Source organism: Lissotriton helveticus, chromosome 1_1 (assembly GCF_964261635.1).
Source record: "Lissotriton helveticus chromosome 1_1, aLisHel1.1, whole genome shotgun sequence".
Taxonomy (NCBI): domain Eukaryota; kingdom Metazoa; phylum Chordata; class Amphibia; order Caudata; family Salamandridae; genus Lissotriton; species Lissotriton helveticus.
The window spans coordinates 1,672,309,809-1,672,324,938 of NC_136057.1; the positions used below are offsets into that span (position 1 = coordinate 1,672,309,809).

A 15,130-nucleotide genomic window follows, 5' to 3' on the forward strand; every position below is an offset into this window, starting at 1 on the left:
AAGATGTTATCCCACAAAACTCCCCTGCAGCACGTCCTCTTGACTACCTTTACTCTTTTTACAAACCTTGTACCTTGGCGCTGTGGTCCAGTTCATTCTGTTAAAGTGAGGCATCAGTGCAACTTCCAAACTGCACCAGTTAGGTGAAGGGCAAGCCCATCATTACAAGATGGCGATCACAGTGAAGAAGAGCTGTCGAGTCATCCTAGCCTCTCACCCGCTCGACCCGCCTCCTCCCATGTATGACACCAACACTGCACACAGCTAATTGTTTATTTTCCAAATCCTGCTATGTAGCACCTTAAAAACCACAATACACCAAAGAAAATTAGCATACTCGGTGTTAATGAGAATTTGCCAAGCGCCCGTTCAGTGCGTACTGTGTATTACAAGAAGAAAAAAAAAAATATATATATATATTTTTTTTTTTTTAAATAAAAGTGTGTTCTTTTGTGATAAAGCGCCTTGGTGATCCTTAAAACGTATTAATTTAAAGCGCATGTGTACTAATTGCGTTTGTCCGATAAGAGCCATTGCAATAGAATGTATTTCCTTCTAGATTAATGTGCCGTTGGTTTTAGCGACAGCAAGATATAAAACACTGACCGGAACGCAGGCTGCCGAAAAGACCCCTACAGGTCACGGACAGAGGCGTCATGTAGGCCCCCAGGTGCATCATGGTCTCGCTCGGGCCAGTGCAACACGAGCATTGTGGGGTTGCCAGCCTAAGTGCACTTTTAGAAGTGCCTCAACTCATTTTGAAGGGTGCGTCATTTTGCGTCATGCTACAGCCCCTGGATAGCAGTGGCTAATGCAATAAAGTCGACCTGGAGAATGTGAGGGGGCCCTGAGTTTCCCATATCCCACAAATATTTATTGGCCTTGGGCTGTATTGGGCCCCCCCTGCACCTCAGAGGCCTGTGTTAGTCCCTCGACAGAACAAGAAGCCAACCGGTGCTGAAAGGGCCTCTCCTCCACCCAAGGTATTGACGTCGGTCCGGATGGGGCGGTAGAAACGATTTAATGACCAGGGGGAGCCCCCGCTCCGGGGATGGCAGTTATTTCCCCGTGACACATGGCGCACTTAGCCGCGCGCCTTTTTATGAACGGGAGATGGAGGTTTTGTGGCTTATTCAATAAGATATTACTATGCCACGGGGACCAGAGGGAAATGGCTGTGGAAAAACGGATTACTTCCTGGGGGATAAGCAATGAAAGGGGGTTGGGGGGGGTGGTGTCTTTAGGATTTCACCCTGTCTCACGTTGCTCTCGGTTGCAAGATTACATTAAATTCTCCAGTTTAGTCCGAGCACATGCCATCTCAAACTGCTTTTTTTTTGCTTATCAATACTCACATCAACTACATTTTATGTTCGCTGCTATAGTGTGACTTTGTAATTATACCGTTACCCACTGGGGTCCAATGTAAGCCACATTCGTCCTAAACAGTTTTCTACTACCAGGAGTTAGCTTAGCGTTGCTAAATGGTCCCAAGCATGGAGGACCACATTAATTCAGTCCTGAGCTTTCATCTGACAACCTCGTGCACTCTGAGAGCTGTAGTCTTAGGCTGCTTCAGTGCCTAATTTATTTAAAAAAAAGAAAATATGTGCAAAGGCCCTGTTAGGAGGCCACTGCAGTTTGCACCACCCAGTGCCCCTACCAGCACTGCCAATTACCGTATATTTAATTAATAAACAACCGTTGCTGTGCTCACCTCTAAATTAAATAGACAGCGCCACCATGTGGCAGACTGTCATAAGTGCAGGTGTTGACAATTAAGTGCTGGTGGCGAGCACGAAAATCACTGGCTCAAACTAAGCACTGGACTGCTTCCAGTAAGCCTGCCCAATGCATCCCAGAACCATGATTTCTAACAGAAAATCCCAGGGCTTGAACATATGGTGTCCTACCAGCAGAGAACAATCTTATTATAAGCACCTGCTGTATGGCCTCTTACATTTGTCTGACTTTCATCTATGCTATGAAGGTCACTGGACATTAGTGGAATGTTAGAAATTGGGTCTTTAGTTGGTAGAGGTATGCACCCAGTCCAAGAAGGGATTTGCAATCCTAGTCAGGGTAAGTGTAGTGCACACGAAGTTTACTGTGCTCACCCTCTGGTAGCTTGGCTCAGAGCAGTCAGGCTAAAGAAGAAATGGTTAAAGTATTTGTGTACACACTCACAGTAACACAGTAAAAACACCACAAAAGTACTCCACACCAGTTTAGAAAAATAGCCAATATTTATCTGAGTAAAACAAGATTAAAATTACAAAAATACAACACGCACAGGTCAAGTTACCAATTTTTAAAGACTAAACGCAGTTATAGCACTTAGCTCTTGTGTGAGCTATCTCAACGTGCTTGACAAAGTCGAATACACAAGTTCAGGCTGTCTGCAATGGAGCATGAGCTGGCTACAGAGTCGTAAAGATCCCCAGTAAAGTACCTTGGAAATGTTGAGCAACAAAGACTTTCATGGCAGTGTGAGGTGAGGCGTCATTTGAGGCAGCTGTGGCATTAGTTCCTTACTGTTATGCAAGTTGTCGATTCTCAGAGATGGTGCATTGCACAACAGAGGTGGGGAGTCAAGGAAGCAAGCGAGGCTTCGGTTCCTGGAGTCGTTGAGCTGCTGACGACCGGGGACGATGCGAGGCGCAGGGGAATTTGATGCTGCAGTTTCAGCGAGGCATTCATTTGCTGGTGGTACGGTGTCAATGAAGAGCTGAGGGTCCAGCCGTGAGGCGGCATTTTCGCAGTATCACAGTCACACCACGGGGCAACCGGTGTGGGATTGGCCATCACAGAATTCGGTGAAATGGTACTTGGGTCTCCCTCTTTGGCTGTCCTTCGGAGGTACTGTGGCAGCATCGGGGCTTGTGTTGTAAGTCGAGGTCATTGCGTTCTGTGGGGCCCGCAGCTTTGGTGCGGGCAGCAGTGCGCTGTTGAAACGCGGAGCCGGTTCTGAAGAGGTGCTCGAACTCCACGTGTTGATCTTTTTAGCACAGCAACTAATTTCCCAGGATCTGGGTTTAGCACCCCGTGGCAAGTGTGGTTCTTAGCAGGGAAGCCCGGGTGAAGTTGTTGGTAGCCCTGGGACTTCCAACAGGAGGCAAGCTCAACGCAAGCCCATGGCGAACCTTAGAAAGTAGGATGCAGAGAGCAAAGTCCAGTCCTCCCACTCCCAGGCAAGAAGTAGCAGACAGCAAGCCAACACAGCAAAGCAAGCAGCAAAGTGGCAGTTCCTACTGGCTGTATAACAGCTTTTCTTACTGGTAGAATGTCCTCAGTCCATAAGTGCTCTGAGTATAGATGTCAAGGTCCAGTACTTATACCCATTTTAGCCTTTGAAGGAGGCAGACTTCAAAGAAAGATATTTGTAGTGCACAAGAACCTGCCCTTCTTGGCCCTGGCTCCAGACACTCTATGGGTGGTGCGGGGTATGCAGCTCTTTGTGTGAGGACAGGCACAACCCTATTCAGGTGTAAGTGTAAACTCCTCCCACCACTGAAGCTCAGGAAGACCCACCAGCCTGGAGATGGGGCCATCAGGGCACACCTCAGTTCCCTTTGTGTGACTGTCAAGAGCGAATTCACAAAGCCCAGCTGCCATCCATCCCCGCCGTATATTCTAGGGACAGGCAGAGTCACAGAATGGTTAAAGTAATAAAATGCCAACTTTATAATATTGGTGTTTTCAGACCTACAATTTAAAAACCAACTTCATTAAAGATATGTTTTTAAATTTTAAGTCCAGGAACACCCAACCCCAATTTTCTATCTGCTCCCAATAGGAAGATACCCTTGTAAAGTGTTCTGAGGCAACTCCAATGCAAACCTAAGAGAGAAGATAGGCCTTGCTGTAGTGAATGACGAGTTTAGAAGTTTTTCATTACCAGGCCATGTAAAACTTAAAAGTAGATCCTACCTTTTAAATACACTGCACCCTGCCCATGGGGCTACCTAAGGCCTACCTTAAGGTGCCTTACATGTAGTAGAAGGGAAGGTTTGGACCTGGCAAGTGGGTGAACTTGAACGGTCGACATGGCAGTCTAAAGCTGCACACAGGTCCTGCAGTAGCAGGCCAAAGACCAGTTTGAAGGGCTACTTATGTGGGTGGCAAAAAAGTGCTGCAGGCCCAGTTGCAGCATTTGATTGACAGACCTTGGGCACATGTAGTGCACTGTATTAGGGACCTAATAGTAAATCCAATATGCCAATCATGGAAAAACCAAATGCCATTACATTTTAAATACAGAGCTCATGCACTTTAGCACTGGTCAGCAGTGGTAAGGTGCCCATAGTCCTAAAACCAGCAAAAATGAAGTTCAGCACACAGTCAAAAGCAGGAGGTCAGAAGCAAAAAGAAAGGGGGAAACCATGCCAAAAGATGCCAGGTCTAACACGGAAGCTGATTTTAGGAGCTGAATTATTAATTTAAAATGTCCTATCAAGAGACTGGATTCCTGGCAAAGTTTAAAGTGTCATAAGCAATATCCTTTGAAAGGACCTGTGTGCACTGCAAAATGTATCTTACAACACCTGACACTGATTAGAATTCAATGTACATAATATGAATCCAAATGTATCAGTAATATAATCAATGAACAGTTTATTCAATTATTTTAAACAATAAAAAATATGTTCAATGCTTTCATGCATGTACGTTTCTTACAACATCGAAATTCAAATCATTGAATGACGATCGGTTCAACATAAGGACTTTTCCACAACATGTTTCTTGGTAAAAACATCATTGGTGTGTTTCCCTGAGGTCCACAAAGAAAATCCTTGATGCCCTATGCATTTCGGGACCCTTTGTCCCTTCCTTAGGGGCCAAGATAATAAAGTGGATCAGAGTTCTCAATGCTGTTAAGAAAGAAGCAACCACAGTGCTTAAAAATGGGGAGTTATGCTATTAATATGTGGCCTCCTTAACCCACATTCGGCAGTCTCTGTCAGCTCCAATGCACTCGCCTTTGCTGCTTGATACTTTCAAAATTGGCCATCCCAGAGAACAAAAGAGAAAATTGTTCTTTATTCCAAACCCCATGTCTTCAACTATCACCAACTGCAAAGTGGTTTAGAAACTCTTGTTTGATGGTGCTCTGTTGAGTGTTTAGACCCAAGGTGGCCTCTCTCAATCAGGGCAGGAGCAATGGCAGATTTTTCGAAAATTCACTTTATACAAGTCGGCATACATTGAATCTAAATGGAATTCATTCACATTGCAACTAATTTACAGCGTCACTGGTATCCTGAAAATCTAGCATTAATCTGTCCCTGCAGGTCCTGCATTAAATCTTTTACAGATTTGTTATCTTTGCAACAAAGATAGGATTTCTTTTTGTAGCATTTCACTATCTTTTCAGGAAATACACACAGGTCCCTAATAGGTGTCCTCACACATCTGCATGACCCTCATGTAATCAACCACAGAAACTTGAAAGGCTGACCCCCCTGCCAAGATGGATTCAAGCCTGTTACCTGAAGCTTATTTATTCTTAGGTTAACCTAGAGACTGTGGAAAATGTATTCTTTATCTTGACACTCGCTCAGCCATTTTGTACTCTGTGGAAAAGTATGTCTGTTATTTTGCCATTCGCTCCACCATTTAGTGCTTCACTCTTCATCACTGACCTTCTCTCTGTATCACAAACGCTCTGGGGCTTCACTCTTGACTTGCCTCATTCCTGCACGGATGCCCACACCTTATTCGTGCCCTGGCCTGCTACAAACTGACCAACTCATGCTCAACCAGTCGGACATGGAGTTTCCCAGATGCTTATCGTCTTCACCATGCGTACAACGCCCTGCAGGCGTCCAACAGCTACCATCTGTGGACTTATCAGATTGACCTCTGCTTGTTGTATAATTATTGGTTTTTGTTTGTTCTCCTTGCACGCACAGGGTGGGGATGAAGGGTATATAAGATGCGGAACCAAAGTACTCAGCTGATTGCCTCCTCAGACATCTATGGGTGTTGCCGATGCACTCTCTCTCATGAGATTGAAATAAATATCTTTTCTCTCCATGCTCCAGTGTTGGTCTCATTTTGTATTTCGGACCCGTGGACGATAGGATAACCCTGCAGCTTTGGGTGGTCTTCAAGGAGACCCCCAAATCCACAATTGGCGCCCAACTCGGGCATGATCAGCGACGTGGCTGCTCGGTCGAGGGGTCCCGACGAGGAAGTTGAACGGATGGCGGTGGGATATACCTACGTGAAAAAGACCCTCGTCCTTGTAGCCACAACCTGAGCTTCACTACATCTGAAAAGACCCCCGCAAGTGGCTCAGGTCCTGACTCGGGCCCCCGATAGACTTGGACGATCCTTGCAGTAAAGAGATCGCCTGGAGAACAAGACAAAGGATTCTGGTAGGGTCGCTGGTTTTGCAACACCTTTTTGTTGTTTATTTGGTTGTCTGGGTTTTTGTTATTGTTCACTCTTTGCAAAGATTGAAGTTGAGCGGGTAATGTGGACTTTTGTCTGGCCTAGAAGCTTGTAGAGACGTTTTTTGTAAAATAATATTGTAAACGTGCCCGTGTGTAGTACATTTGTAGGGATATGTTGTTGTATATCTCAGTCGATGTTTTGAAAGAAAGTCAACCAACCCATCCAGAAGGTACCCCGAGTAAAGAAATGTAAATAAAGTACTGTATTTCTCCCATAATGTACAGCACATTATGGAACAAGTACACGTCAAAGGATAGGGTTAATACCTAGCCAAAATATGGCTCTTTTTGACCCTCAGAAAATAGATGTAGTAGACCCCCAATTGCATAGGCGCAGATCTAGACAATCCATGTTTGATTCCTTGGGGTTATGGAAGAAGGAAATTATAGAAAGGGAGAGGAGAGCCCAGGCTCGATCCCAGAAGGCAGTATGGAAATCAGAGAAAAAAAATGGCGGAATTACAACAAGAAAAGATGGCTACAAATTTTGCCTGTCTAGATAGAGAACACCGGCTAAATGCCTCTGGCCAGTATCCAATGCGATATACCCCCTTAGCACAGTCAGACCCCCATGAGGACGAATTACTCCTACACCCCCCGCCACCACCATATCACGTACCTCCCCCTCTACTTCCCGCTGACGGACAATAACTCCCCGACGCTAACGTACAATAACCTCCCAGTCTAGACTTGCACCCGGCCCTACAGCTCCACCCCCATCTCTCGCTGGTCCCGAATCGTGTTGATTGCAGATTGACACATTTGTCGAAAGTGCGGAGAGACGGATGCCCCCACATTAACTTGGTGAGGTTGTTCTAAATGCATGCTTATGCAATTGATTGAATTGGAGACACTTGTCATTTTGGGAGATTGAAGACTGGGATTATTAGTTTTCTCATTTATTGAGGGTCTCCAATTTTAGGGGACAATGAGTAAACTAAGGAAGTGCATTTCTCATCGTTATGTCGTTTTGGAAGTCCATATTTGGACAAATTGCTCCACTCCCCACCCCAAATTGGAGGATGTAGGTGAGATTTGGGGCGAATCTTTGGAATAGGGTTTTTTTTATATACAAAGGACAATGAAGATTTGAGTGCCTGCTGGACGACTCCTTAGATTTAAAAAAAATACAGTATTTACTTTTTATTTAAGGGAAAAAAGAAGGTAGATAAACAAAAAAAAACAGGCAATATGGGAAAGCTTTAAAAAATGGGAAGAACATGCACCACATTAGCAGGGCTTGAAAAAAAGTCCACTTACAATGTTGAGCAAGATTTAATATGGACGAGCTATTTTAGGGATTACCATAGCGAGTTGACAACGGGTGTTCTGCTTACTCAGCACACTGAATAAGAAATAACAATGCTTTTAAATATTGTTATCTTGCAACATTTGTTCAGCTTTCAGAAACAGAGGTCAAAAGTCAGTTTGTTTTCTGTGACTGAAGTTAAAGGATTTTGTAAAGTGAACTGCCTGACAATTGCACTGTGCAAAGCATGTGAAATGAAAGGCTGTAAGATGCCAGGTTTTTTCTTTTTCTCTAATACAGCACTGAAATAGGTAAGTGAACGGTTCAAACATTTCAAATATGCTTCACCAAATATGAAGACACACTTTTGTAAATTTGTGGTGAGAGAAAAATATTTTTATTGGATCAGAACAAATTAGAATGGTTTGCTTGGTGATGTGCAAATGTTAGGTATTTTGGCTGAATGCCGATTTCCAAACATTGTTTGTGCACTGTGTATCTTTATCAGTAAGACTACACGTTAGTAGGAAACTTTTAGTGGCTATTTCAATTGAGAATATGCTATCTGTAATGACAGTGCACTCCTACAGAATGCTTTGTTTTACTAATATATTTGTGATAAGAGAGTTTTAGACATAAACTGGAAATTATTACTATTCCTGCCCAGATGACAATGCTATTACCAAGTCAACCACCACAAGGTCCAGCTAGTCGACAGCCTGACGCACCCCTTGCCCAGGATGCGCAAAACATTGTGCTCTAACAGGGATATGTGCAAATGCTAGCCCATACAATTGGGCCCTTTGTTTCAGTGAAGGTGCATTCCACCCCAGGTTCACAGCCTGTTCGAACAAGCTTTCTGGGGACCAGGGCACTCAGGGGTCACTATGCTCCAATTGCATCAACTGGAGTGTTCCCTACTCGTTTTGACTCTTAGGATAGCAAGACAGGGCAGCCCAAGGCTTACTCAAAGAGGTGAGATGTGGTTAGACATTCAGAATACAGCGCACGCTGTGCTACCAGCTGTTGAACTCAATGTCCAGTCAGAGCTTTACTTTTTACACTCAAGAGAATTATATTACACATAAAATTAGGATAAACAGTGAAAACGAGACGTCTCTACAACCCTCTGGCCCAGAGTTCTGATCCCAGACAGTATTATAGTGCCTAGATGCTAATCACTATAAAAACACAGTGAACATGAAAAAGTACAATTAGCATTGCCTTTTACAGGCCATGTTGCACAGGGTTGTTCTAATTAGACATATTCTTATTATGAAAGTTATTTAAAATTGAACAAAGAAAATTCTGATAAAGTGTTATTTCAACAGGTTTTTGTAGCGGAGTCAGAAATTAATGGAAAATATATGAGGGAGAGGAGGAGGACAATGCAACAGGGGCTGGTCAACCTTCACTTGATCCAGCGCAGCAATTTAGCGGAGGATTAGGCCAAAATGAGTATGCCTACTACTTACAGGAAGGGTCATTGAAAGGAAGAATGCCCTAATTTACAGGGCCAAACAACGGTGGCAAGAGGAAGGGGTAGTTCATTCACAAGGAGTATAAGCAGAAGTGGTGCAAGCACACTTCTCAGACTAAGACTTTGATGCAGAAATGAAGGAAGCAGAGTAGAGAACAGATGTAGAAGAGGAGAGGGCAGATTTGGATGGAAGAGCAGAACAGATTAAGATGAAGCTGAACAGAAGGAAGTAGATTTAGCTAGGATGAGGACAGATTAGATGAAGGCTATGTGTTACATTTTGACTTTTTATTGAAAACACCTAAGCTCTATGTATTGACAAACAGCTTTTGCCAAGGCGTATTTGCTTGGCCTTGGATTCTATGAGAGAATCTGTACTCTTGCTTTATTTATTAGTATACTCTTTATAAGTTCTGATTCACATCATTTGTGCCTTATTTATTAGAATAGGTAATCTTTTCTTTGTGGAACGTACTTTCTTTTTCTATTATCAATTTCTGAGACCTGATTGATATCTAACCAATGAATAATTCCTTAACAAAAATACTCACAAACTCTCATTAGTAACTACAATATATATTTGCATTTGATTACTTGCCTGGGTTTATGAAGGAGCTTTTATGGTCGAAATATGGTAGCAAAGATTTCCGCACTATAAATATACAAACAGACAGAAGCTTTTACAATGATGACTACTGGCATTTGTATATAATACCTTTGAATACCCTCCATAGGGCAGTCTAGGAAGGGCAGAAGAAGGTTCATGATACCAGTTAATAAAGCTGGCCCTTAGTGCATACCGGCAGTGGCGGCTGGTGACATTTTAAAGTGGTAGGGCGTAAATGCCTTTCTCGGATGTCATGAGGCGAGTGAGCCTAATTCTTACAGTTCTGGCGGCCAAACAATGACCAACGCCAGAGGAACAGTAACCCACTGACTGAACTACCTTAAAAACAATAAGGGTCAAATATAAACATTTCTGAAAATAATAAGCTATCAATATTTGTACCTCGTGGACGAAAAGTAAATGACAAGACTTGCTGTCATAGATCAACTAATAAGGGGATCAAAAGAAAACCGATTCAAACCTTCAAGATGTTGTATGTAACAAAAAAGAGATCCTCAGACAGAGACTTTAACTTCAGACGTCTGGAGTTAAAGTCTCTGAGGATCTCTTTTTTGTCAAATCATGATATATCATTGGGCAGCAGCACCAGCTCTCGGAAAAGCACAGAAACCTTCACTTGACTTATACAAATAACTCGAAATTTCTGCAGTGTTGCCACGAGTGTTGTATATTAATTATTTAACGGAATGCACGCAGCTCCCTCCTCATTCTTTTATCTCACACATCACGTCTTACTTCTCTATTTTGCTGGTAAAAAAATAAATCAAACTCTTAGTTTTAAACAGTTAGCTAACAAATTGAGATGGTATCATCGTTACATAGTGATGCAGTTCATTTTACAGAAGCTCACCCTGGCCTTTTTGCTACGTAAAGCGTGACCTCATACTGGAGATGTCATCTTAATGATTCCATTTCTAGTGTTATTCAGTTTACAAATCCCACTTGTGAGGCTACGCACTCTTTTCATTTTTTGTGTTTCCTTTAATTTCCTACAAATGATGACTTGCAAGAGAGTGGGACAAGCAAGACTGGAAGACTGCTAAGTTACCCCAGCACATGTTGCCTGATTACTCGAGTCGCCTGATTGAAATAAAATATTCAAGTGTAAGTAAGACACTGTATCAAGGCACGCTAAAATAAGGTTTTTCTCACTACATGAAAATGTCCGTCCCTCTTGGCCAATTGTCTGTGCTCTCTGAGCTTGGAAAAGACAAGCGTCGGGTGGCTATAAACTCAATTTTACGTTTACTCTGCTAAGAACGTAACATTACTAAAAGTATCAGCAATGTAAGCAAAGAATGCTTGATTAGGAGGTAGAAAACGGGTGCAAATATGAATTTCCAGACTCTATCGGGTGGGCGAGTAAAGAGTCCTTAGTTCGCACCGAGGTCCCTACATGTGTCTGTTGATGTGAATGTTGCCTTATACGGAATTTATAATTGGTGTGGCAGGTCCTTTTATTATATTTAAACACTTGTTTGTCACACGGTGCCATGTTAAAAATAAAGCTGTTGGCAAAAAATATATATTTCTGGTTGATTCATACACTCCGTGTGTCAGGAACCCCTGCCCTGTTTTCCAGTAATGACTGGGAGATGCGTTGGTGCACGCCAGTAAACGTGCCCTCCCTCACGCCTTTCCCCTTAGCGCTCGGGTCATCTTGGCATGTAGAGGGCGTGGGTTGCCATATGGCGTGTGAGAGGGTCAGGCGAGGCCTGGAGGCTGCCCACACCAGTCCATCAAGAACAGCCTCGCCAGAACCTTCACATCTAATAACGCTCAAGCGCCTTGACAGAAGCGCTTTAATCAGAGTCATTCCCATCAAAATGGTCAGCCACACGCCTCGCGCTTGATAGTTATGATATATAAAGCACGCACATTGCAGTGAGTGACCCGCCTTGAAGCGCTGCCCGGCAACTTGAGGTCTGGCTCCACACCTACCTGCTGCTGGTAGTTCCACTCCTTCGGGGCGAAGTTACTATCCACCACTTCGAACTTAAAATTGGTGCACGTCACCTGGCGAAGAACGTAGACCCACCACCGAAATGGCCAATCACAGTGCGGCAGTTCCACCACTCACGCGGGACACCCAATGCTTTAATGCCTGCCCTCAGGCTTAGGCTGCGCGGTGTCTCAGCCAATCCAGACGCTGCATTAGCAGCGCCAGGATTGGCTAGAGCAGGGAGACGGCCCGCCCATACATGAAGCAACCCTCGGCCTCTCGGGTCCCCCCTCGCTCTCCTACAGTACAGGTCAGGATGGTAGTAGGTGGCTGTAGTGCGCATGTTCGGGCTGGTCATAAAAATGACCAGCCCAATATCAAACATGCGCACTATTGCAGCTGCGCTTAGTGCGCACTGCTTCCTGTCACTCAACCCTTGCTGCTGCAGCCCCGCCCCCACCCCCTTTATTGGCCGAGTGCCTCGGACGTGTCCCGGAGAACATCAGCGTGAGAGGGAGACTGCCAGTGCCGACTGCGCGAGTAGTTATAACTTTTTTATTATGATGAAGTACAGAAGTAATTAGTTGCTTGTGTGACAGGGGCCATGTGGCTAGTGGGGCAACGCCCCAGCGCCCCAATGGACCCACCGCCACTGCATACCGGTGCTACTTGTACCTCTCTAGTTAATAAGCCCTTTCCTAGGTCTCCCCTCTCAGGTAAATGTAATACATCTGTGGGATTTTCTGGCATACCTGCTCAGAGTACTATTTTTTATGTCTATCTAAAAGAACTAATGTGTATCTATATTAATATTTTCATTTCTACATTGTTCGGAGTTGAAGAGAATATTGTTGTAACAAATTACATTGTAAGGTGGAATGTGCTAAAATGCATTCTAAATGCAGTGCAATCACCAGGGACTACAAAGGATGAATAATATATAGTAGGATTACATTTATGTATTGAGGTTTAGTAATGAGAATATGAGTATATGTAAATACAGAAGGACAGTGTGCATTGAATAACCGAGCTTCATATTACACTGTTTTGGGATACAGTGAGTATAGATTTAATATGTCTTTCAGTATACAGGTGCAGTATTTAAAGGTGTTTGCAATTGGATTTCAAGGTCTAAAGGATTGACATAGTTTGGCAACTACGAGTATTTTGATTCCCAGAGGTGTTACTATGAAAGAGATTTTCAACTGTATTTGCTGTTGGGACAATGTTTTAATTCTTCTTTTGCTTTTGGAGATAATGGATTTCTTTTAAGCCAACAAATACAGCATGCACCATTAATAGCACAACTATTGCAAGGCCTGTTGCTACCAAAGCTTCAATTGTAGAATGTGCTGCACACACCTCCTCCAAGGACTATGTATCAAGGTTAGGAGTACACAATGATTTAGGTTGCTTCTCCTACACACAATATCATGATATAAAGATAGAGAATGATGATACGTACTCTCATCCTAAGTAAATTATTGAAAGGGGTGGGTGGAAGAAAAGGAAGAAGGGAACAGGGGAGGATGTATGCAAACAGAAAAGGAATATGGATAGGCCCAAATGGAAAGATATGTTTACCAACGATAATGCTTGCTCCTATGGCCCTACTTTTTCATGGTTCATCACTTGTAGGACGTGATGGAATGATCAGAATGTTTTCCTAAATGTTGGTACAAAGTTTAAATTGGAAAGGGTACTTCCACTGCCCCAGGCCACATCTCTTCCCCACATTAAATGGACTTCCTCAGCATGCCCCTACTCAAACTACAAGTACGTGTTGGTTATTGTGTGGATGTTCAGCACATGGACTGAGGCATACCGATCCAAGAACTGCAATGTATAAACAATTGCCAAATGCCTCCTGAAAGAATTCATACTGCGCTTTAAAGTACCTATGCTTTTGGGTTCTGACAATGGACTGGTGTTCATCTCACATGTGATTGATGGGTTGTGCAAAGGGCTAGGAGCTACACAGAAACTACATGTGTTCCACAGAAACTACCAAGTGAGAATGGTATTCCAAGCTCATCCTGAAGCGTTGCACATGCTCCACACAGCAGAGAAAGGAAGAGTGTGCAAGCGGGCCTCAAGGATACATCACCTAAAGAACGACTGGAAACATCAACGCCCCAACCCCTCAGTCTACAAGTTGTGACAACGAGACATCTTTACCTTCTTCATCACTTTTGTTTTCTTCAGCTTGAAAATGCCTAAGTAATAGAAGTGCTAGTAACCTCTCAAATTACTTGAAGACAGGCACCAATGGTTACTTTTTCTGTTTACAGGTATGACCACTGAGGCTCTGCATTATTCCTTTGGAAACTTTTGACAAGAGTAAAAGTACAGCAGAAGATAAGAAAGTCTTCCAACTAGTTACACTAGCCACACATACCAATGACTGGAACAATGCCTCAAGACTTTCAGCTTCGCTCCTGTCAACAGGAGGGACTGTGGAAAAAGTATTCTTTATCTTGACACTCGCTCAGCCATTTTGTACTCTGTGGAAAAGTATGTCTGTTATCTTGCCATTCGCTCCACCATTTTGTGCTTCACCCTTCATCACTGACGATCTCTCTGTATCACGAACGCTCTTGGGCTTCACTCTTGACTTGCCTCATTCCTGCACGGATGCCCACACCTTGTTCGTGCCCTGGCCTGCCACAAATTGACCAACTCATGCTCAACCAGTCAGACAGGGGGTTTACCAGATGCTTATCATCTTCACCCTGCGCACAACGCCCTGCAGGCGTCCAACAGCTACCATCTGCGGACTTATCAGACTGACTACTGCTTGTTGTGTAAATTATTGTTTTTTCTTTGTTCTCCTTTCACGCACAGGGTGGGGATGAAGGGTATATAAGATGCAGAACCAAAGTACTCAGCTGATTGCCTCCTCAGACATCTATGGGTGTCTGTTGCCGATGCTCTCTCTTTCATGAGATTGCAATAAATATATTTTCTCTCCGTGCTCCAGTGTTGGTCTCATTTTGTATTCCGGACCCGTGGACGATAGCGTGACCCTGCACCTTTGGGTGGTCTTCTAGGAGACCCCCAAATTCACAAGACTGCTTTGGTTCTGTTGACATCATCATGCAATAATATCAATACAAATTATATACATAACTAAAGGGGCTATGGATCACCCCTTTTTACCCGTTGGACTGAGCAGGGTCAGCTTTAGGGCAGTGCGACCAGTGCAGCAACACTGTGCGCTGACTTGGAGGGGGTGCGACCTCAGGTGGAGGACTGTGTTTAGCAATAACTTACGATTTAAAAGCAGCTGATGCAGAGTCCCTTATGTCTCCAGATTTCAGGCAGCAATAAAAATGTCAAGATAACTCTTATGATTAATGTTCCTGCTAGGGAG

At 43.7% G+C, this 15,130-nt stretch overlaps 1 long non-coding RNA gene across 1 annotated transcript in view; it reads left to right on the forward strand.

Annotated features, from left to right (window-relative positions):
* Positions 1-853: 853 nt before the first annotated feature.
* The window catches only part of LOC144773921 (uncharacterized), a 324,142-nt gene continuing 309,865 nt past the window's right edge, over positions 854-15,130 (forward strand). Inside the window, exon 1 of the long non-coding RNA XR_013600076.1 lies at positions 854-983. This is a non-coding gene — a long non-coding RNA (uncharacterized LOC144773921). The remainder of the gene's footprint in view (positions 984-15,130) is intronic.